This window comes from Micrasema longulum, unplaced genomic scaffold, assembly GCF_059751315.1.
Source record: "Micrasema longulum isolate JH-2025_06_02 unplaced genomic scaffold, ASM5975131v1 h1tg001537l, whole genome shotgun sequence".
Classification (NCBI taxonomy): domain Eukaryota; kingdom Metazoa; phylum Arthropoda; class Insecta; order Trichoptera; family Brachycentridae; genus Micrasema; species Micrasema longulum.
In genome coordinates this window covers 314,616-338,323 of record NW_028278720.1, presented here as the reverse complement: position 1 = coordinate 338,323, position 23,708 = coordinate 314,616, and the positions used below count along the sequence as shown (strand labels likewise).

At 32.5% G+C, this 23,708-nt stretch overlaps 1 protein-coding gene across 1 annotated transcript in view; it reads left to right on the top strand.

The window, feature by feature from the left end:
• Positions 1 to 23,708, top strand: part of Lim1 (LIM homeobox 1) — a 160,920-nt gene that overhangs the window by 129,826 nt on the left and 7,386 nt on the right. The gene's annotated exons all lie outside the window — the stretch shown is intronic.

The following is a 23,708-nucleotide window of genomic DNA, read 5'->3' as shown; positions in this document are numbered from 1 at the left end:
TAAATTCTTTAACGTTTTATGCTAATTTAATTCTTGAAGATTGACACTACAATAATCGAAAATAATTTACTGTCGCTAACGTGTCAAAGTTAAAATAAAAATATCATAAAGGCTTCAAAATTTACAAAGTATAAGCATCGTATCATAAGACGCTTCTTTTTACAATAATTTTGCCGTTTTAGACAACTATAAAAATACCATATAAAATCGTAAAAGGCCATAAATTTAACTTTGTGTCAAGTTCCCAACATTAAAACAAAAATAATGCACCCCGCGAGTTCAAAGCAGCCGAATTATAGACAGGCCCTAATAAATTGGTATTATTGTTACATTACGTATTTTTTGTTTTGTTGCCTATTCTTCTATCTGTAAATTAACGCATTTCGGACTACGCACGATAAAGGTCGGCCTTTTTGTGTTGGGGCCACCGCTGTTTTATGTTGTAATAATTGCGGGGAATAAAAAAAGAGATGAAAGCAACAAAAATGTAAAATCGCGTCTTATAAAATGCGGCGCTGCATAAAAATGTATGTATAGTTTTTACTAATTAATAAAGTGACAGAATGGTACATATTTTATAAAAATTTTTTTTTTTTAACTTTTTGTACATAATGTTATTTATAAATTGGCGGGCTTATTGCCAAATGGCAATTTATTCCAACTAACCAATAAAATAATACATATTACAACAGAGATGATATTACAACATTTAAGAGAGGGTAATTTAGAAGTCTAGGCATCTACAGGGCTTATGACCTGTCAATGGCTGGTTTAAGTGGCCACTTTACACACTGTGTAACATTCACCATTCTGCCTTTGGTGAATGTTACACAGTGTGTAAAGTGTAAAGTGGCTCTGAAAATTTTAGTAATTGTATAATGAAGTGTTCTTTGGCCATACTCGTTAACAAACCTCGGTACTGACAAGCCTTCACGTTGTGCTAGCCTTGTATTATGTGTATGTATACACCTTTTCTGGCATATACATACACATCTTATTCAAAATACTATTGAATTGAAAAGTAGTCAATCTCACTGACACCTTTTATCGATATTTTTACGATGTTGTCAGCATATAAATAGTTTTTGTTATCAAATGAAATTTCGCCCTCAAATGTTTTTTCCGACAATAGGTAATAATGCTAAACTAGGGTATTTTTTGTTCTACACAGTGGGTGAGTGGCAAAAAGGGGCCCTGGGACCCCCGGAGTTAAGGGCCACCTTTCGATTCCCTGAGGGATTCCTGCCTAGTTTTGCCGACATACCGAGAATTGGTAGAAAGGGACTAATGAGGAAGATCAGTGGGTTTTTTTAATGTTTCAAATCGTTAATAATATACATACTATTAAATAAGCCTTTTATGTATAGTATTATCGGCATGGAATGCTCTCTGAAAGTGAAGTGATGTTTCGGAAAAAACTTAAAACCCACTTGTTCTCTAAATCATTTGAATAAATCCATAGCATGTGACAACAAAATAAATTGTTTTAATTAAATTACAAATTTAAAAGCTTCAATTAAATTAATTTAACAATAGAATCACTATGTATTTTATTACGAAAATGGCGCTATATAAGTTATCCATAAATATTAATAATAATAAACGCTATACTTATTTTAAGTTCTGTTTTTTTTTTTACCAAGACATCTTAATAGGTAAACCATAGAATTAAGAATAGTCCAGAAGGAGCATAGAATCATATTTTAATAAATCGAATTGTGTTAAAAAATCCCCCTACTATGCCCCACTTTCACCGCGCGCATTCTCGCAGTCACCGCGTAATGCTGCACGGTGGGAAAAAATATAATCATAACACAAATGTAAGGTAAAAAAAAAAGCAATTTGCTAATATCTCTAAAATTTTATTGTGCACGCGGAAACATTGATTGACACAAGAGAGTAGATAAGTAAAGGGTCATTTAATAAGAGTAATTGAATTGATTAACTTAGAACTTAAAATATAAAACAAATTTTATTTTACATAAAACGGATGATGTTGAATAATATTTTATGTTTTAAAGATAATGTCGGTCAAATGTCCACCACGGCGTTGTTTAATCCGAGGTCCAATTTTCATTAGTTCTCTCATAAGATGAGGAAAGTTGCGTAAACAAATATGCTACCCTGGCAACACTAACTAAATGTCCATTTTGTTTTCTTTGACAATCTGACAGATGGAAAAATAATTCAATTTTTAAGTAATGCATTTACTACTCACACATGCATTTACTACTCACACATGCATTTGCTAATTACACATAAAGTGTGATCTCAACCTGTTTATTTGAGATCTCAGCAGTATTTTTACACTTTAAAACCACACAACACGACATAGTTGAATTCAAATCGGGAGTTGCGTACTGAGCGATGTCTAAAAAGAATCTAATGGGTCAAAACGTAAAACTATTCATTTATGTGTAGTTTAGTCGCCTTCTGTTTTATGCGCGAATGCGGTTTCTGGACTATTATTATTATAATTCTTAATTCTATGAGGTAAACATAACTTTTTTCCAATTTTAAAACTATAAGGGTCTATGAAATACTGTCGCGTAAAAAAAAATATTTTCCAGTACTTAATAGTACCATAAAAAAAAAATTTTAATTGATAGTCGAGACTGATAAACCAGACACAGAAATTAAACAATAAACTACCTGACAAAACTAAAAAAAAAAAATTGAGACAACCTTTACAAAAGATGGCCCAGGGCCCCGAATACAATGAGAAGTTAACAGAATTATCTTAGACTGTTTGTAAATATAAACAGATATTTGTGTATGAGTATATTTGCATGAACCCGGGTTCGATTCCCGGCACGGTTGACATGAAATATTTTTTGAAAATGTGTTTTCACACTAGAATATTTCAGAGTCCCTGGACTGGTACCTGAAGCGTAAGACTGATCATCTTACCTTCATGTAACAAAAATGATCAAGATACGCTGCAATTGGTGTACCAATGCAGTGCCCTATGTACCATTAGACGCGGAAAAATGATGATGAATCCGTAAGGGTTTATAAAGAAAAAAAATCAAATATAAAAAATTGATTCCCGCGGAAATGGTCATTGCATTGGCCGCGTTCCTAAAACGTCACAATTTATGTTAGTTTTCAACTTTGTTCTTAACCATTTAAATCTTTATAGAACATCGTTACGATTCTTGGCGTCGCAATCATCATGGGCAAATATGTCGCGTTTTTCTAGTTTTTTCTAGACATGTCACGATACGTCTTAGGCGGAGTAGTTTAAAAAATTCCAAAATCTTGAAAAATCATGGCGCTGATAAAATGATAGATAATCAGATTTAAAAAAAAATGTCTTTATTTCTTAGTCTTAGGTGGTGTAAATGTCTCGACTTTCACATTCCCTTCTCAAAAGTGTTCTTCATCTCTGTTGTAATAAGATCGATTTCAACAAAAGTTGGGTTCGAGCAACGCTTAATCGAACACGGGACGGTCAATCGAGGCCCAAAGTGCCGACAGTAGAGTATCATTGTACGTGTCGTATCTTGTACCAATAAATTGACCAATAATGACTTGTTGCGGTGACACGAGATATGACATCACAGCCAATAAAAAGACCCCATGCATTTAAATTTTTCAAAAGAACGCGGCGTTCGAAAGGTGTCATCTTGCTTTCAAAAAACAAATTATGTTTGCGGGTAGTCAAACATTGCTAAGTAAGTTAGACGTATCTTCTCTTAATATCAATGGTACCAATATCCAATACGGGAAATCTATAAAAAAATCTAGGAGTACTGAACATCTGTGCTGGCGAGCTCATACTAATGAATTAAAAAATATTTTTCAGTCTACACTCACTTAGAAGGTTGCAAAATATCTTACCCATTAATACTAATGCTCACTGGTACACGCATTACTACTACCCATTCTAGATTACGCTGTTTCCATAACTGATTTAAGCTGCGAGCAACTCGATAAACTTAAACGACTTCAGAATACATGCATAAGGTATATTTTTGATCTTGGGAAATATGACCACATTTCTGATTATCGTAGGCAACTGAAATGGCTCAAAATTAGACAGCGGAGAGACTATCACTCCCTCTCACTTCTGTTTACTTTACTTCATAGTTCTAACGCTCCTATATACCTTCGTGAAAAATTTAACTAATCGCTTCATGATTTACCTCTTCGTTCTAATTCTAAAAGCACTGTCTTAATACCCATCCACAATTCCTCTTTCTTCTCTAACTCGTAAAGTGTCCACGCGGCTCCACTGTGGAATCATCTCCTATCCACTATCAGAGATTTTACTACAGTATCTCTGTTTAAATCACATCTGAAGAAACATCTGCTTTCTCTTCCTGAATCTCTTCTCCTTTCTGCTTTTCTCCTTATTCCCTGTTCCCATGCTCAGCCACGGTAGATTCAAAGGACTAGGACTTACATCATTGGAAGAACGACGGAAGAGAGGGGACTTGATAGGAACTTAGAAGATACCAAATGATTATTATGACTGCTCCCTGCACGAGATGTATCAATTAAACCTCAACACAAATTTACGGTGTCATAACTGGAAGCTCTATCGCCCCCAACTCCACCTCAACCCCAAGAAAAACTTCCTTTTCAGGAGGGTGGTTTCAAACTGGAAAACATTGCAAAGCCTAGTTTCCATTTCGGCCATCCAGTTCAAAAACCATTTGGATGGACGCTTTTTTGAAGGAAAAGGAACTTAACAAAAAGCAGTACACGAGATATAGGCGCATCAGCTAAGTCTACCTGCCTTTAATAAATAATAATAATATAAATAATTCTTACAGCTTCTCATACTCGTACGCCGATTATTCTGAGTTTTTCATGTCCACCTTTAAGAATTTTGTCATGCTGTTCTTTTTTCGTTCTTCCTCGTTTTCTGCATCCACCAGCATTCGCATCGCAAATTCTTTTAGCCGTTCTCTCGCTGTCCATTTGCTCTACATGTCCAAACGAACGCAGCACCCCTTTCTTGATTTTGTCGGTAGTGCGTGTCTCAGTCATGCTATAAAAAACGCCTTAATTAGATACACTGTTAAATGTTAAAAATAGCATAGATATATTGTTTTATTCGAAAATACTAACAAATTTATGAAATACGTAGATAATTAGTTATTTTTCAAGTGCATTTATCATAATTTTAAGTACATAAATGGCTGCCGGCGAGTGGCATAACACGTTCATTATCTTTGTTCTTATCTTAATCTTAATATTTTTTATTAGGTAGAGGTAAGATGATCAGTCGTACGCTTCAGGTGCCAGTGCAGAAACAATGAAATATTCCAATGTAAAAATACCTTTGAAAATAAAATTTTCATGTTGAACGTGTCGGGAGTCGGACCCCGGACCTCTTGCATGGTAGGCAAACGCCCTGACCATTAGACCGCGAGGTGAACAACACACATAAATAAATATGAACCAAGGGAAATGATCAGTATGCGCTGCTAATTTTCGACTAATGAAGTGCCCTTTGCACTGTTATGCGGAGAAAATGATTATAATGACGATAAAAAAAAAAAACATGAATTATTTTAGAATTTATAAAAACATGTTCAAAAAGTTCACACACCGTTTTAAATTAGGTCCTTTTTTTTCGCGATGAACAAAAACCTTTTTGAACGCCTCCTTTTTCAAATTTGGTACGGTTCTTTCTGTGGTAGTTTTAAGAAACCCTGTCAAATTCACCTGGTCTCTATCGCTTAAATTGCTCTAAATAATATAAGCATTTGTTCAAAAAGGCCGAGCATCATTTTAATTTATATTTCAGCAAGGTTGTTGCGGCTTGCGTCTTTCGCTCAGGTGGTTTTATGTTTGGTGTGGCGTTTTTTGGGCGCGGATCGGTGTTCGGCAAAGGTTGTCGTAAAATTGACAAAAGTTTACTGCCATTTTGAAATGCAGTAAATGACGAGCATGGTAGCGATTTGCGAAACCAGGGTCAAAAATCGACTCCTAGCGTAATAAAATCATTTAGAATATTATGGGAACTTGTAAATACTGTCTGTGAAATTAGGAATACAATGAAAGCGTCCACCTCTGTCCAGAAACTGTTTATAAAGCCTTGTGTCTTTTTTCTGTTTCGCATATTCAATATAAATTTATCAAATCTTATCAAGCGAATTTAGACGTGGTTTTTAAAATATTTTTTTAAATAAAGATACATATTACAAAAACAATAATGACTTAAAGCAAAATAGAAAGTGGAAGCTTGTATATTATTAAAGAATACTACAATACATAAACCTAAATTTCACAAAACATCAGGACAACACGCCTAATAGTACTATTTATTTATTTATTCATATTTTTCGCTTACAAACTATAATTAATAATAAAAATAATGTGACCTCACTGGGGTTTCCCGTGTCGAGGACACATAACAATTTAGTTTTTTGAAATTACATTTGAGAATAAACAAAGAAGACTAGCTTAAAAAACAAACATAATTAACAAATATTCAGACAGTTTTAAAAACCAGGTATTTATGTACATCTATATTATTTATATATTACAAAACACACAATGAAAATAACAAAAACCTTACAAAAGCTATACACTTGTGGAGCAGTAGATTCAGTATTGGTATGGGCGAATGAGACAATCCATTTTACTTCTACCTAGCTCCACTATCCATTTTTTAAATAGTCTTTCTAAACATTTTCTCACTACTAATTGCTTTAATAGATAGTGGAAGTAGGTTATAGATTTTAATTGAATAATACTCAAAATCCCTTTGTCCGAAAGTGGTATTAGTTTGTATTTGTTTAAGTTGTCTATGTGTTGAGGATCTAGTGATTATATTATTTGTATGTAATGGATTGTGGGGGTTATGTCTTTCATTTGAGTAAGAGTAGATTTTGAATCTATAAGTGAGTATTGTTTTAGCGTATAATTGTTTTGGTGTCATAAGTTGTGATTTATGGAATATTTCTTCAGTAGATGTCTGTATCGGGACTCTGAGTATTATTTTAATGATGGATTTTTGTGCAACAAATACACTATTTAAAACTGTGTCACTCGCACCACCCCAACCGATTATACAATATAAATCAATGCAATGTCTCACAGCAGTGTCCTGTAGCTCAATCACAAATAACTATCTACATGCTAATAAGCGACGTGATAATAATTTCTCACAATGGTTGTTTATCGTATTCGCGATCACAATGCAACATCCGTGAACACCTAATATTAAATATCAAAATATTTTCGTTTCGCAACGTATAATTTCAAACAGCTCTTCAACTTTACTAAAATCAACAAATAGAAGAATTGAAGAAATATGGATGGTCAAACATAGGCAAAATGGTGAATGTTACACAGTGTGTAAAGTGGCCACTTAAACCACCCAATGACAGGTCATAAGCCCTGTAAATGCCTTGACTTCCATATTCCCTTATTTAAGGTATTCTCCATCCCTGTTGTAATTTGTTAATCTTAATGTCCCCCGAGGGGATGAAATCCAGTCTTTTGTCTACGAACATTTGGACAAACTCAAATATTGTAATTTACAAAATAGTACGAAATTAAAGTCTTGAGGAGTTGCACACATACAACTCGTCAGCAGGTACTTATAAATTGCATCGATGAACACTTAACCTACATTAATAATAATTTTACTTGAAAAACATATATTATCAAAAATCACTAATACAAAAAACTTTTTTCTATTAACCATAATTTGAGCAAACGTCCCGCTCCTGTGTTTAACTCAGTATTTTTTATATTGTTTGGTAACATGTTAAATATTTTAGGTATACTGTATTGCAGTGTCCTTTTGCCATATTTTAACTTGTGTTTAGACTCGGAGTGCGACGCATGCTGACAAATTAATTTGTACCAAAGTAGAGCCCTAACGGATAATTCATTAACAGATTTATACATCAATGATATTGAAATATTGTGGTATAAAAAATAAAGATGACCATATAATAACATACATTTAAAAAATACAATACAAAGAAGGAACATTGTTTAGAAGAATAGTTAATTTTTTTTCATAAAAAAGATGCTATGGATGATAGATATTAAATATAAAAAAACAGATAAACAAATGAAAAACAAACAAAGTACAAATACAGTTAAAAGGTTTAAAGCAGCTAGGTAGGTACATAATATTACAAAACAATATAAACAGAATTTTATTTGATATGGAACATACACATTGATTTTTAAAATTTACAAGACTCACGTTAAAGACATCTGTGAAGACATTTTGACATTGGTGAAGAGATTCATCCGATTAAATTATTTCACATACTAGACAACAGTGGCGAATTTATTTATGGGTAAGCTATAAAAAAATATCATATATTTGTACCTAGATACGAGTAGAAGGTACATAATATAATGTAAGTAATATATACTATAATTTGATATTTTTCTGTGGTTCTGTGTGATACAACAACTCTAATCCATGAAATCAACTCAAACGATGTTCATATTATATAAATATATTATCCATTACTTTAATACATAATTCATTAAAAAATAAATAAAAAATACCACTATGATTTCAGTCGATATTAGGTATTCAATTGAAATGTCAACTGGCCTAATAGTTTTAGTAATTAATATTGCTAAAAACGGCCACGTTTAACGCTGTATGTCCTGCAATATGACGCATGAAAGTAATTATGGTCTTATGTCAAAAGTACCATCTCAACGAAAAATAGTCCTCAAGAAAAAATGTTTGAAATACTGTTTTCTAAATCAAGAATCTTCAAATAATTTGTGTAATCTGCAAGTTTAATCTAGAAGAAAAACCCGCACTGGGGTTAATGCATTCAAAATAAAGTATACTTATTTGTTTGAAAAAATAAGCTGGAATAATTGGCTATTTTCTTGGATCACTGCAGGCGCTGGGCGCGCTTTATTAAAATTTATATTTATACTAGGATAAAAATACAAACGGTGAAAATGATTTAAAATAAATATGAATTATTTATTTGTTTTTCTGTAAATAAAGTTACAATAAAACATTATTATGGTTGGTCAAATATAATGGTAAGCTACGCATAATCGCTTCTACACACGGATCGCCCCTGCTAGACAACGCCTGAAAACAATTTTCCAATTTTTATACTTCTTTTTAGACCAGTTCATTTAGTTACAATATTTTGAGTTTGTCCAAATGTTTGTGGACAAAACATTGGATTCGACCCGCTAGGGAGTTTTTAAAATTAACATATTACAACATAGACGGAGAACGTTTGAGAGAAGGAAATATGGAAGACTAGGCATTAGTACGAACGCTGTCAAATTTCGCAAACATATAATATTCTCCATAAATTTCGAAAAGTGTATCGCAAGTGGTCCAAGTCGAGAGCATTTGATTTATGAACGCCTTGTCCTAAAATATGAAATATCTGTACCGTCAGTCTGTCCGTATGCAATTGATCAACATTAGACCATTTTTTTAAAAACGGCTGAACGCATGAGGTTTCCGTGTATGGGCAGCCCAGGCCGCCAGTGATGCAAGTCACAAGAACAAAAAAAAACACCAAAAAAATAATAATCTATATATATATATTATTTTCCATATTTATTTGACACTTTATATACATATGCAATATATATTTATTATTTATACTTTTACATTGTTTGTATTCTTTTTTTTATAAAGAATAATGTTCCCTCACTGGGGTGTCCCGTGCCGAGTGCGGGCATATTGCCTTAAGGCAATTACTTCCTACCTACCCAAACCGTTCAGTTTGAGAGAATTATAAATACATGGACATATTGAATCTTACAATTTTATACAAAAATTAAAAGCAAAGATTAACAAAAATAAATAAATATATTTTTACAAAATTAACACTATCGAACCCGAGACCTCTTGCACGATAGGCAAACGCGCTGACCATTACACTACGAGGCCGATATTAACACAAATTAACACGATATTTGGACAAAAACCTGACTTGTATATGACTGATTACTTTCTAAAATAATAAAAAAAGCTTTATCAAAATGTATTTTTTTATTTGTGTGGTACCACCGCTCGAGCCCAAGAATAAGTATGTTTGGGGTAATGGACACAAATTCATGTTTTTTAAAAAATGCTTTGAATCAGAAGAGTATTTTATATCAAAAAAATATAGTTCAATGTTACTCGGAGAGATTTTTTTAGTAAAAAATCAAGAAATTCGTTCAACGAAAATACTTAAGTCTAAAGTTACCCAAATATCAACACAACATTGGACCAACCATAAAAACATCACTAACGTTATGTTTTAATGTAATTTTATAAATTTTGTGGTGAAATTTAGTTATATGGAGCATTCAGAACACCAAATAATTCATAAATTTGCAGCTGGCTCAATCCAATAAAAAAATATTAGAAAAAACTTGTTGAAGTAGTCCAATGTTACTCGAAATGACTGTAATAAATGCACAGTTCAATATTCCTTTGCCGCTACAACTCTGAATCCTCCAATTATTAATTCTCATCGCCGGATTTTTTATACGAGATACCCCAGTGTGCTTCGTACAATTCATCATTGTTTTGGGTCTTTGTGCCGCGCTAGGAACGGCAGTAAATAACAAGTCAACGTTCTGTCTTTCTATGGGCACCGGTTTCGGGGCGTTAGGGCTGAGAAATTGTAGACAAACACATTAAAAAACGTATGCATAGATCAAGAAAAAAACACAATGTAAGAGCCATCTCGAATTAACTTGAATCTAATCCAAAGTGCTTCTGAGCTAACGATTAGTTCATCAAAGATCCATAGACGATTTAGATAATAGAAACATTTCATGTACTACTACCATCACGCCCTTTCCCCGTAGGGGTAGGCAGAGAGAATGGACCGCCACCACGTCTATCCTGACATATATTTCTAGCTTCTTCTACATTCATAAATCTTGTCATACATGCCCTTTGGTTCTGCCTGCTTTTGACATGAACAGACTTAAGATTTTGATGTATCTGATCCACCACGTCTTCCTTGTTCGTCTTCGTCTCACGTTACCGTTCATTTTCGCCATATATACTTGTTTTACCATTCTTTCGTCGTCCATTCGTTCTACGTGACCAAACCATTTCAGAGACCCTTTCTTAATCTTATCAATTATACTTGACTTAGATTTACACTCTCGCCTGATTTCATCATTCGTAACCCTGTCATACATTGCATTCCCACACATTCGTCTAAGAGATCGCATTTCAACCGCGTTCACTCGGCTTTCATCCTTCCTCTGCCAGTTCCATGTTTCACTTCTATGCATAAGACTAAAACTCTGTTGTGCACTGCCAGTTTAGCTTTATATATAGATTGACATATTTTTATTAGCAATTACTGTGCTTAGTGCGCCGTTCATTTTGTTGCCCGCATTCACTCTTCTTTCAACATCTTTTTCTACTCTTCTATCTCTTGAAAACATGCTTCCCAGATACACAAATTCTTCTACTTGTTTAAGAAAAGACAAGACAAATTTCTAGTATGTTACATTATATGAATTGAATCGAGTTGTCCCGTGGCTAGTGTTGCGGACTCACGGATCAGAGGTCCGAGGTTCGAACCCCACTCTACCCTAACTTGATTTCCATTTTCTAATACCGAGTTATTTACAACTCGTTGAAAATGGCCAACAAATTGAAATATTTAGATAAATTATAAGAACGCTAATATTTTTTACATTAAAAAAAAAATGTTACAACAGAGAGAAAAATAATTTTTGACAAGGAATATGGAAGTCTAGGCATGTACATGGCTTATGACCTGGCATCAGCTGGTTTTAAAAGGCCACTTTTTTTTCTCGATAAAAGTCAACAGACGGAAGAGTTGGAAGAGGAAATGGAAGAATTTAAGAAACACGGATGTTCAAACATAGGAAAAAATTATGAATGTTACACAGTGTGTAAAGTGGCCACTTAAACTAGCCAATGACAGGTCATAAGCCCTGTAAATGCCTAGACTTACATATTCCCTTCCCTTAAATGTCCCCCATCCCTGTTTTAATTTGTTAATATTATTTAATAGTTTATCGGGACAAAGATGTTTTAACAGTTTATGTTTTTATTCCGACAATGTTTATTTATTTATTTATTCATTCAAAACTACACTAGTTTAAATATTAATTAATTATGAACTTATTAAGGCTTTTTAGGCTATGCCCGTGTCAAGTCACAATAAATAACAATAAAAATATATATAGTAAAATTAGTTAGATCAACTTATAATGACATAGAATAACAATCTAGAAAAAAAGGTAAATGTTAAAAATAATAAAATTCCAAAGAATACAATGTAAAAAAATAATCAGAAATAATTTTTAAAATATTAATTATTCAAATTAAGAATCACACATAATCAAATATACAAAAAAATGGTATCAATAAAATCAACAAAATAACATTTAAATAGTATAGTAGTATTAAAAAATAAATAAAAATAGTATCATTGAAATCAACAGAAAAAGAATGTATATATAAAAACATAATGTAATGTATAAATATTGTAATTACATGTATTTAGTATTTGTATTTTATTGAATAAAGACTCTTATAATATTTATGCTGCCTATCTTCAACTGGGGTAGGAGCTCCAACCCCCGCATCACCACCATAAATTCTACAACTATATTCAAATGACTATTCGCCGACCGCACAGCCTCTTAATGCAATTTCGATTACGGTTTATCAGAGATGCTGTTCCCAGTACAATTGCCTACTAATATTCGTGTCTGGGGAGCTGAGTGCTAACGCACCGCAGTCGGCTCAGCATGGTTCCATATCTGTTAGTCTGTCTGCCACCGACTCCTTGGGTAACTAACTGTATACCTTTTCTGTGTACCTTACCTGAATCGCCACTACCAACGGCAGGCGTTATCAATCGACAAGTCTTTTTCACATCTAGAATTAAAAATTAAAATCGTCGGCTTTGAAAAGTTCCGCAGTCTATTCATTATTAAAAGAATTTCCAAACAAACAATCCAGTTGCCTAATATCGGACGGAAAATAGTCTATTTTACAAACAGGGTGTTCTTTAAACCCTGTCACATCCGAAACCACGATGATCAGTATAAGCAAGAAGACATATTGGCACATTAAAATATTTTTTAGGAACGAATAAAATTTAAAAAAATAAAATATCAAAAAAAGCAAATGGTTGCTTACTTCTGCAGAGGTGAAACGAGGAGAAGGAAGGGGAGAGTCTGACACTGCGCCACGCTCCCCTCACTTCTCCCCTGCAGAAGTAAGCAGTTATTTGTTTTTTAAATATTTATTTTTAAAAAATTTTCTTTTTTCTATATATTTTTTTAAATATGCTTATATGTCTTCTTGCCCATACTGATCATCGTGGTTTTGGATGTGACAGGGTTTAAAGAACATCCTGTATATCATCTTTATCTAAACGGCACGGTAAAATTAGGGCGAATTGACATTTATAAGATTCGTTTGTGCCTCTTTAAATTTTATAATATTTAAGTTTTTCCTTTTTTAAAAAAAAACTCGATAGTGGCTGAATTTAAATAATGATTTTGGTAAAAATATAGATAAAAACGCCCGGTTAATTAATTAAAATTTAAAAAATTAAGTAACATTATACAAATTCAGCGAGTACTCTCTAGAAAAAATGAAAAATCTTCATTGTGACTATAATACTCGTATAAACCTTAAGCTGAGACAACGAATGGTCAAATGTTATAAATGGTCTGTCTGACTGTACGGTGTAGAGGCGTGGACTTTAAAAGGTAATATTATAAACCGCCTTGAAGCATAAAATGTGGATCCACCGTAGAATGTTAAGAATATCTTGGACCGATATGATAACCAACAATGTAGTATTACGTAGAGCCAATACTAATAGAGAACTATTCACCACTGTTAAGCTCCGTAAGATTTCATATTTTGGCCATGTGTTGAGAGGTGATAAATATGCCATACTTCAGCTTGTCACGAAGGGGAAGATCGAGGAACGTAGAGGCGTCGAAAGAAAACAGCTTTCCTGGCTTCGAAACATCCGAGCATGGACCAGGATTAGAACTGTGGAGGAGCTGTTTCGCCCAGCTCAGGATAGGGAAGCTTTCTCCCAAGTGATCGTCAACGTCGGGGGGACCCGACATGATACGTAAAGAAGAAGAGAAATTATAGCACATCGTTTATAGTATATTTAAATTAGAGCCTTATCTTTACATACATAATTCCTCTGTACGTGTGGTGTCACCGTACTCTTCCCAAACGGCTTAACCGATTTACGTGCGGTTTTCAGAGAAATATATATCTTTGCGCTGTGCGTGTTCGTAGATATTAAAATCAACAATCGAATATGTAATAAAGAAGTACGGAGCATACATGTTTTATTCATCGATCTACCAAGGTTGCATTCGAGGAGAATGCATTTACAAAAAAATGGAAATAAGTTAGTTTTTTGTGAATAAAAAAGTTTGTTTTTGAATGTTTACAAACAGCATTTGTTTTTGTGGATCTCAATCAGATTCTTTCCTTAAATTCCTTATAATTTCTACCCATTCATTTCTTTTATTGGATTTTTGGTAACACTAAAATAATAATAAATTCAATACATTTAAAAAAATCGTATTCCTAAACAAGTACACCCCTCTGTTGGTTGAAGGACCGGAGTTTGACGTTTGCAAAAAGAATGCCATATTTGAAAAAATATTTACTTTATGTTTTGGAATACAACCATAAACAAGTACCTAGGTACCTACTGAAATTCAATATTTAAATATTTACAATTTTTAGTTTTGGAATTTAATCACAAACAAGAACCTGGGTACCTACTTATCAATGAATAGTCTTTTGCCAACGTTCGGGCAGGACAACGTCTGTCGTGTCCGCTAGTGTTGTATTGATACGTATATTTTATCTTGTAATAAACTCTGTAATAACCATTTGGAAATCTTTCATTTATTATTTTGCCTGGAGAATCTGAGAGTGCTTTGTTAAAGACTGAGTCGGTTGGTGAAAACTCTTTGCGGAAGGGAACATGGAAGATCTCCAAAGCGACTTTTCTTGAATGATATGTAAGAGAATGACGTGTAATTTTGTATAAAAAATTGAATAACATAATTCAAAAATAAGTGTTAAATACTTCTGGACACCGCCCGAGAAGGATGTTTTACATGTGCCCGGCACCATATCGAATCTTGCACAGAAAATAGCGGCAACTTAAAAAAAATTGCAGGGGTTTTGTATTTTTTGCGGTCTCCCGCTGCCTAGAAATGCCAGAACAAAGGTGTGTCGGGAAAGACAAAGGTGGAAAAGATCCCGAGAAACGCCGTTTTATTCGCTAATGTTAATGGCTACAGCCTTGACACATTTTGTCATTTGCTCCAGTACGATGCCTTTCGCTCGTCGTCATATTTGACGGTTCGCGGATTGCATAACTGACGAGAATAAATACCGAGTCTGGCATTTTACACTCGATTCGTTTGAAACTTAGCACAAAAACTCAATATTTCAATTCTGGGTGATTTCGACTCACGTAGATTACAAAAAGCATCTTCGACTAATTGAAACATCAGCGGGGAAAAAAGTCCCGCAAATGGCAGACGTCGGAACAATGGAGCAAAAAATTTAATAAACAAACATCTTTACGATGATGAGCGGTTTAAAATGGCAACTTAGTCGACAGATTGCAGGCGGTTCACGGGTTTCTAAGTAGATCGTAATGATATAAGTTTTTTTGAAGCGTAGCTACATAAGAAGTGACGGCATAATTTAACACTTTCTCCCCCGAAGGGTATCAGATTTAAAGGCCGTTTACACATGGACAATACAATATTGTTCTGTGCCAGGAGTTGACCATTGTCCACGTGTAAACGGCAATTTAAAGGACAAACAATTGAACGTAGCTATGCAGAAAGCAGCCAGCCATAGAAAAGTGAAACTGAGATAATAGCACCTTTGTGAGAAGAGTGAATTATCAAATCTGCACAACAGTTCGAATGTTTTTGACTCTGACAAATGATAAACAATGAATACATTAGTTTTTTGGTATTATAAACACAAATCTTATTATGTATTTAAACAGTGTAAACGAATTTTAAAGTACCGTAAGACTTTTCTAGTCCTGTGGGTGTTTTCTGTGAATTAAGAAATTCCGTTTTTGTGATTGGCAATATTTTCAGAAGGTGATTTTTACAGATTTTTGTATGAAAGCGGTATGACTGTTTTTAGCACAACATAGAATTGACCTCATCGCACCCGATAACACCAATATCTCTTTTTTTTTTAAATTGTGGACTGGCTGCTTTCTGCATAACTACGTTCAATTGTTCTAAGACATTGTCACCGAGATAGACGGACAGAATATCTCCGCGGAATTGTTACCTGATTGTTCCATTGGAATGATTATAACGGGCGGCAGAATTATAAAAATTACTCAGTGTGTAAATTGGCCACTTAAACCAGCCAATGACAAATCATAAGCTCTGTAAATGCCTAGACTTCCATATTCCCTACTCAAAAATATTTTCCCTCTCTGTTGCAACAAATTTAGATCTATCTAAATGTCAATTAAACTTTAAACTTCATTGTCAAATAAAAAAAAATTAAAAAAATGTAAATAAGGGCTAGATTTCTTATTGTCCATGCGCTATGTAGCTGCAAGACGGGCTGTAATCTGGCTCCTATATGCCATAATTTTACTATCTCTTCGTTCTAGTAACGAAAGAACCCTTTGAATATCCTTTCATCGCTCTGATTTTCTTGCCTCCTCTTTCATAGTAGTAGCTGCTCGATTGTAGAATAATCTGACCACTAATGCATTTAAGTCAAGATTGAAATGTCACTATCTAAAATTTTTAATTGTTCCTTTTTCCTTCTTCTTTCCCTCCCATCCTCTCTCCACTCTTCATAGTATAGTGTTATTTTTTTATATTCATAGTATAGTGTTAATTAAAAAAAAAAAAACATTTTGTTAATCTTTTTTTAAATTTTTGTATAAAATTGTAAGATTCAATATGTCCATGTACTTGTAATTTTATCAAACTGAATGGTTTGGGTAGGTAGGAAGATATTGCCTTGAGCAATTTGCCCGCCCTTATATGTATATAGAATGTATTTGTATATAACAACACTTTCAGAAAGAAGAACTATTAATGATCTCATTGTACAGTATAAAATTGTAAACTCTCTTTTTGACGCACTAAAAATACTTGAATTGATTAATTTTAGAGTACCCGCTGTCAACACTAGGAGTACTTTATTGTTTCATTGCTCCAGTACTTCTTCCAACCAACAAAACAATTCATTGATACCGAGACTGCATAGGTTAGGTAACACTTATGGAACGGCTGCAGACATTCTGTCCAATTCTTTACCATCTTATAAATCCACAATATCAAGTTTATTTGTAGCTGCTCGTCGAACTATTATTGACAATTCAATTTCATAACTTAAAAAAAAAATACTTACTTGTTTATTTTTATTACCTTATACTTGTTTTTTTATTTTTTACTATTATATCAAATTGCACTGTAGTATTGGCAAATACGCATTTCATAGATACATATTTTTATTTCTTATTTTTTCGTGATAATATATGCTTGCTTGTTTATTAATTTAACTTAAAAATGTCTTTCTTGCTTACCGGAACACTTTATTTATTGTTTGCTTTACATAATTTATTTCATAAGCCTATATCTTTGCATTTTTTGTTTATATGCTTACTATTTTTTCTTCCATACCTTTGTTATTATTGTATTTTTTTTTACTTTGTAAATCTTTTTATCATATCCTTTTTAACTAATTTCACAATTTTTTTCTGTATATTCTGTTTATTATTTAGTATGCTAGCATGTATTTCATTTTTATTTTTTGTAAATGCCTTTTGGGCGTTAATGAACAAAATAAATAAATAAAGTGTCAAATAAATAAATATATCATAATTGGAGACGAGGAACTAGAATTCTCAAACCTCCATGCGCTCTGTAGCGGCAAGACTGAATATCCAAATAAGATTTACTTCAAACGATCAACTGCAATCCAATTGGAAGTGAAATATTTCTTTAAATACATAATATAGTTATGTGTTGGGTTATTTTCTTGCTAATATAATTTTTAGTCACAGAAAAATCAAAATAGGCCTCGTCGGTGGAACGCCAGAAGTCGACTTACTAGTTTTTGGCTGACTGATTGATGAATGACTAGTATCAAATTGTGCTACTATAATCCTTATAATATAGCTTGATTAGAATGACAGCTGTCAAACTAATTTTATTAGTGATGGGAAATTACTGATCACTGATCAAATCGATTTTATCAGTTATTTCATGCAATCATGAAACTCTGTTTCCGAAAATTGATATAAAAAATGCAAAAACAAGCCTATTATAATGTGTTTACACAAGCCTATTATAGTGTGTGCACACTGTGTAACATTCACCATTCTGCCTATATTTGAACATCTATAGCCCTTCAATTCTTTCATCTGTTGATGTTTGTGAAGTTAAAGAGCTGAAATCTTTATTTATGCGGGTGAGATTCAGCTAATTGAATTATTTCACCTACATACTAGGCAACGCCTGATAATGTTATTTTTTCAATTTATATACTTCTTCATGGACCAGGTGGATTTATCGACAATATTTTGAGTTTGTCCAAATTTTTGTAGACAAGGACTGGATTCGACTCCCTGGGGAGCTGTTTATATTAACATATAACAACAGAGATGAAGAACATTTAAGAGAAGGTAATATAGAAGTCTAGGCATCTACAGGGCTTATGACCTTATGACCTGAAAACATTGGGAGTGCATTTCTTAACATTTTTTCAACATATATATATTAAGTTTTATAATATTATAATACCATGAAAGGTCTGACGCGATAAACGAGCAATAGTATGATAGCCCGCGCATCGGAACCAGAAACGCAAAAAGCGCCCAACATAATACGCACGTTATAGATAACTAAATTCGTACTAATATCATGTCATTACGCATGTTCAAAGTGACATTACAAACGAACTTCAAAATTCAAAACTGCGCGTGCGTTGGCAATGCCCGGAATAAGTATGTTATCTTCTCCCTTTAACGCACAATTTATAGGTATGAAGCGTTGTCTGTCTCGCTCAAATGACGATTTTAGGAGATATGACATATTTCTTACAAATTCAGAGTAAAAGATTGTGCAAAACAGAATATGCACGGGGACGATTGCGCATGCGTTGACAAGATAAGAAAATCGTCCGCTCGAGTCGATTTCGCTAGATCTTTTGGCGCTAGTATTGAATATTATAATGTTTACGTGTATAATATTGCAACGAATCCCTATTTCTTTCTACCTACTTATAACATATTTTTACTACCAATAAAATTACTAATTTATTTACACAAATTTTAACTTGGCAGTGCACTGCATTTATGCACATACTAAGGAACCGCCTCTGGGTAAAAGCATTACTTTTGTGCGCTCTTGTGCAGATGAACTGATGCAACTCAGACGTGTGTCACAACTTAGAATGAAGGAATTTAATTAACAAGTTATGAATTTGCATACACAGAATTAGAGCCCAGTGTTTGGTTGCGAAATTCGTCCGACGTTTAACATGGATCTGGCTAATTATTCATTCGGCCCAACGCTTTGTTTCGTCAAATATCAGGTAGAATTCTGAGATGTGGTAATAACTCCATCTTGTTCGGTCGACTTTGTTTTGCCTTCACGCAATCTTTAGATTAATTTGGCCCATTTGTTTAAATCTGCGCCATGCTCGTCTACAAATGATTTTAAATTTCAAATATTTTTCTTTTATAATTAATCTCCGGTCGGAAGGTTTCTGGGCCTCTAAAACTAATCGTCTTCATGGTAGTCATTAAAGTCTCATAGTTTTATTTTTTCTAATGTTTTTGTCAGTTTTTGCTTGTTTTATATGGTTTTCCAAGTAGTTCTTAGAAGTCAGAAGTAATGGACCTCAATTTAATAACTGTACTTCTAGTGGAATTTGTTTTGGTTAATTTGTTTTGTATTTTACGTCTATGGAAGCTAAGGTGCTATTTAAATGAATAGGTAACCATTATTTATAAGTGGATCAAGCAACTTTTGAGAAGCACAGACGAGGCCAAAACATTTTGGAAGCATGAAACGCCTACATATGAATTAACTCAGGCTCTCTCGGGACATGGATGCATGAGGGAATATCTGCATCGCTTTGGGCTGCGAGACGATAGTTGCTGTCCATGTGATGGCATCACTGAGCAGACTGTGGAACATCTTCTTGTATACTGTCCAATGTTTGATAGGCCGAGGTGGGAGCTTGAATGCAAAATAAACACTCGGATTGCTGCGACTAATAACCTAGCTGAGCTCCTGAACTGTAATGATACACGAAGAGAGACCGTTCGATTCATTACAGGGACGATCAAGCAGGCTAAGTTATTCAATGGTGGTATCTAGCTCCTTTTGTTTTTTTTGTGTCCAACTTTTACGATTTTTTATTTTTTATTATTTGTTAATGTAATATTTCTAGAATTATTTTGTTTATTCTGATTCTGCTTTATTTTTATTATTGTAAGTCTACGGTGAAAAATGTTGAAGTCAACGGAATATAATTTAAAGATAAATGTATTCGATAAAACCTTGCACATAACAAAAGCAAGGTACAAATAATTTGCAACTACAAAAAAAAAAAAAAAAACATTATTTAGAAGCTGAGAATTGTTGAGGGCAAAATATTTATTTATTTATTTATTGATTTACACGCTCAGTGGGCTTTTACATATTTTAGAAATTACATTAAGGTGCAGCAGTGAAACATGAGTATGTAAATTTACTTAAAATTAAAGATAACATAAGAAAAGCTAAAAGATACAATAATAAGTAAAAATCAGGAAATGTACCAACATAGACATATGGTACATAGAAAAATATTGATAAAATTTACATATGAAAACATACACGCATACATATACATACATATAAGTTTATACATTATTATAGAGATACATGAGAAAAAAAAATAGTAAATAAAGAAAAATATGAAGAAATTTTACACAAATTAATTTATAACCTTTTGAATACTTAACCTATATTTATATAAAGACAGACAAAATATATCAACTTCACCATAATCGTTACCTAGCCGGTGTAGTCTAGGTATTGGTGAATTGTAATAATAATTGTGACTGCCGGGGGATTAAAAAAATAACGTTAGCTGCTGAGTATTTCGAAGAGGTACTTTCAAGCTGATAACACTAGTTAATTCCGGGACGTCCAATACGCCATTTGCTATTTTATATAAATTTAATAAATCATTTATAATTCTTCTTTTACATAGAGCTGACATATTTAGTGTAGATAATAAATTATCATAATCAATATTTTCAGTGGGTATATTAAGTTTGTAATTGATAATATACCCACTGAAAATAATATAAGGATGAATGCAGAAGACAAAAATGACCAAAAACGGTATGGTACAATCAAGTAGTGTAACAAGTTCTTGATGCCGGACATGTAAGGAGTCGGAATATGTAAATATCACATACTTCGAATTCCGATAAAAATATAATAAATGGATTTAGAATAATTGATTGTATTTGCGAAATCAATATGGATTTTGTGGTGAAATGTTTTCGTATATATATTTTTTTTTTTTAATTACGTCGCTAGGAAAACGCGACATGTTTGGCCTTGATAGTTGTGACGCCAAGATTCATGACTATGTTCTAAACAAATTCGAATTGTCAGGAACAAATAAACATTAATCGTGACGTATTAGGGGCGTGGCCAATGGAATTACCGTTTTGTGCGGGAATCCAAAATTACAAATTTAAATTATTTTTTATACTCATTATAATTAGCAAATTTTATTTTTTTCTGGACAATACTTTATAGACCTTTATTACTTTAAAAAGGTGAAATGTTTTCGTATATATATATATTTTTTTTTTTAATACGTCGCTAGGAAAACGCGACATGTTTGGTCTTGATAGTTGTGACGTCAAGATTCGTGACTATGTTCTAAACAAATTCGGATGGTCAGGAACAAATAAACATTAATCGTGACGTATTAGGGGCGTGGGCAATGGAATTACCGTTTTATGCGGGAATCCAAAATTGCAAATTTAAATTATTTTTTATACTCATTATAATTAGCAAATTTTATTTTTTTCTGGACAATACTTCATAGACCTTTATTACTTTAAAAATATTTTAAAAAAACCTGATATTTCCCTATTATATATTAATTTTTATAAATTATGGGAAACATATTCATGCTTAATTATTAAACCACACATTAATTACTGTAGCAGCATATTATTTTTATCAAACCAAGAAAATTTAAACAACCTAACCATACTACAAAAAACTTTTAATAATCATTTAGAAAAAAACCCGATACACAAGTGTAAATTTGATCTTAAATTAATTAAAAGTACTGTTGTTTGTGTAGGTATAGTATTATTTTATTTTTATACATAACACAGAATTTTGGAAAAAAAATGATCCAAGATAACATGAACATGATCACAATACCAGAGAAAAGGTAAAAATCAGACTCCCATTTAGAAAAAAGGCGAATTCACAAAATTCCATTTTATACAAGGCTGTATTTTTTTTTATGAAACGGGAAAAAACATTTATGAAGAAAATTTTTTATCAAAATCAAGCAGAAGGTTAAAAAATATGTTTATAATAACTTACAAATTAAATATATGTACCTAGTTATTATTAGAGCACACAAAAGAATATGTTTGTGTGTGCCCTATTTAAAAATTCAAAAACAAAAAAAAATATAATAAATGTAAATATTTTGTTTTTAAAGGATCCATTTTGGGTCCAATATTATATATTTTATACATTAATGATTTGTCACTGTACAATTTCAAGGGAAAAATTATTATGTATGCCGACGACATTGGACTATTCTATAAAAATCAAACAGACGTATTAACAAACAATGACATAAACAAAGACCTAACTATGTTGACTAAATGGACAAACACAAACTTACTTACACTTAATGAAAAAAAAGGCAATATTATCCATTTTGAAACTAGAAAAAAATGTCATAAAGTAGATGCTTACATAAATAATGAACGACTTACTGAAATTGAACATGTTAAATACTTAGGACTAACAATAGACAGACAACTAACATGGACAATTCATATCAACAATTTAATTAGCAAAGTGGCGACATTATCGAGTCTTTTTTTAAAAATCAAAAATTTTATTCCAAAAACGGAAAAAATTCTAATGTATGAAGCCTATGTAAAAACTAAAATATGTTATACGCAACTATTATGGGGAGCAGGATATCAAAATGACATAAACAGACTACAAAGACAACAAAATAAAATATTAAAGTTAGTGTATGACCTTCCCTATTTAACTGCAACTAGAGAACTTTTTAATCAAACTAAGCAATTAAATATAACTGAACTCTTTCAACTAGAATCATTAAAATTTATCCATAAATTAGCCACTAATGCAATTGTAGACGAAGAACTAAAACTAGTAAAAAAATGTAGTCAACATGGACATAATACGAGAATATCAGACAAATACCATATACAACTTTCTAAAACAAAACAAGGACAATCAAGACTAATGAACCAGGGACTGAAATTATATAATAAACTACCAGACAAAACTAAACAAAAGACTCAGACAAACTTTTCAAAAGACGTAAAAAATATTATCTTGAACAACAGAGTATAAATGAAAAATGTATATATTATTTTATGTAATATGAATGTAATAATCCGTAAGGGTTTATAAATAAATTTTCAAATAAAAAAATA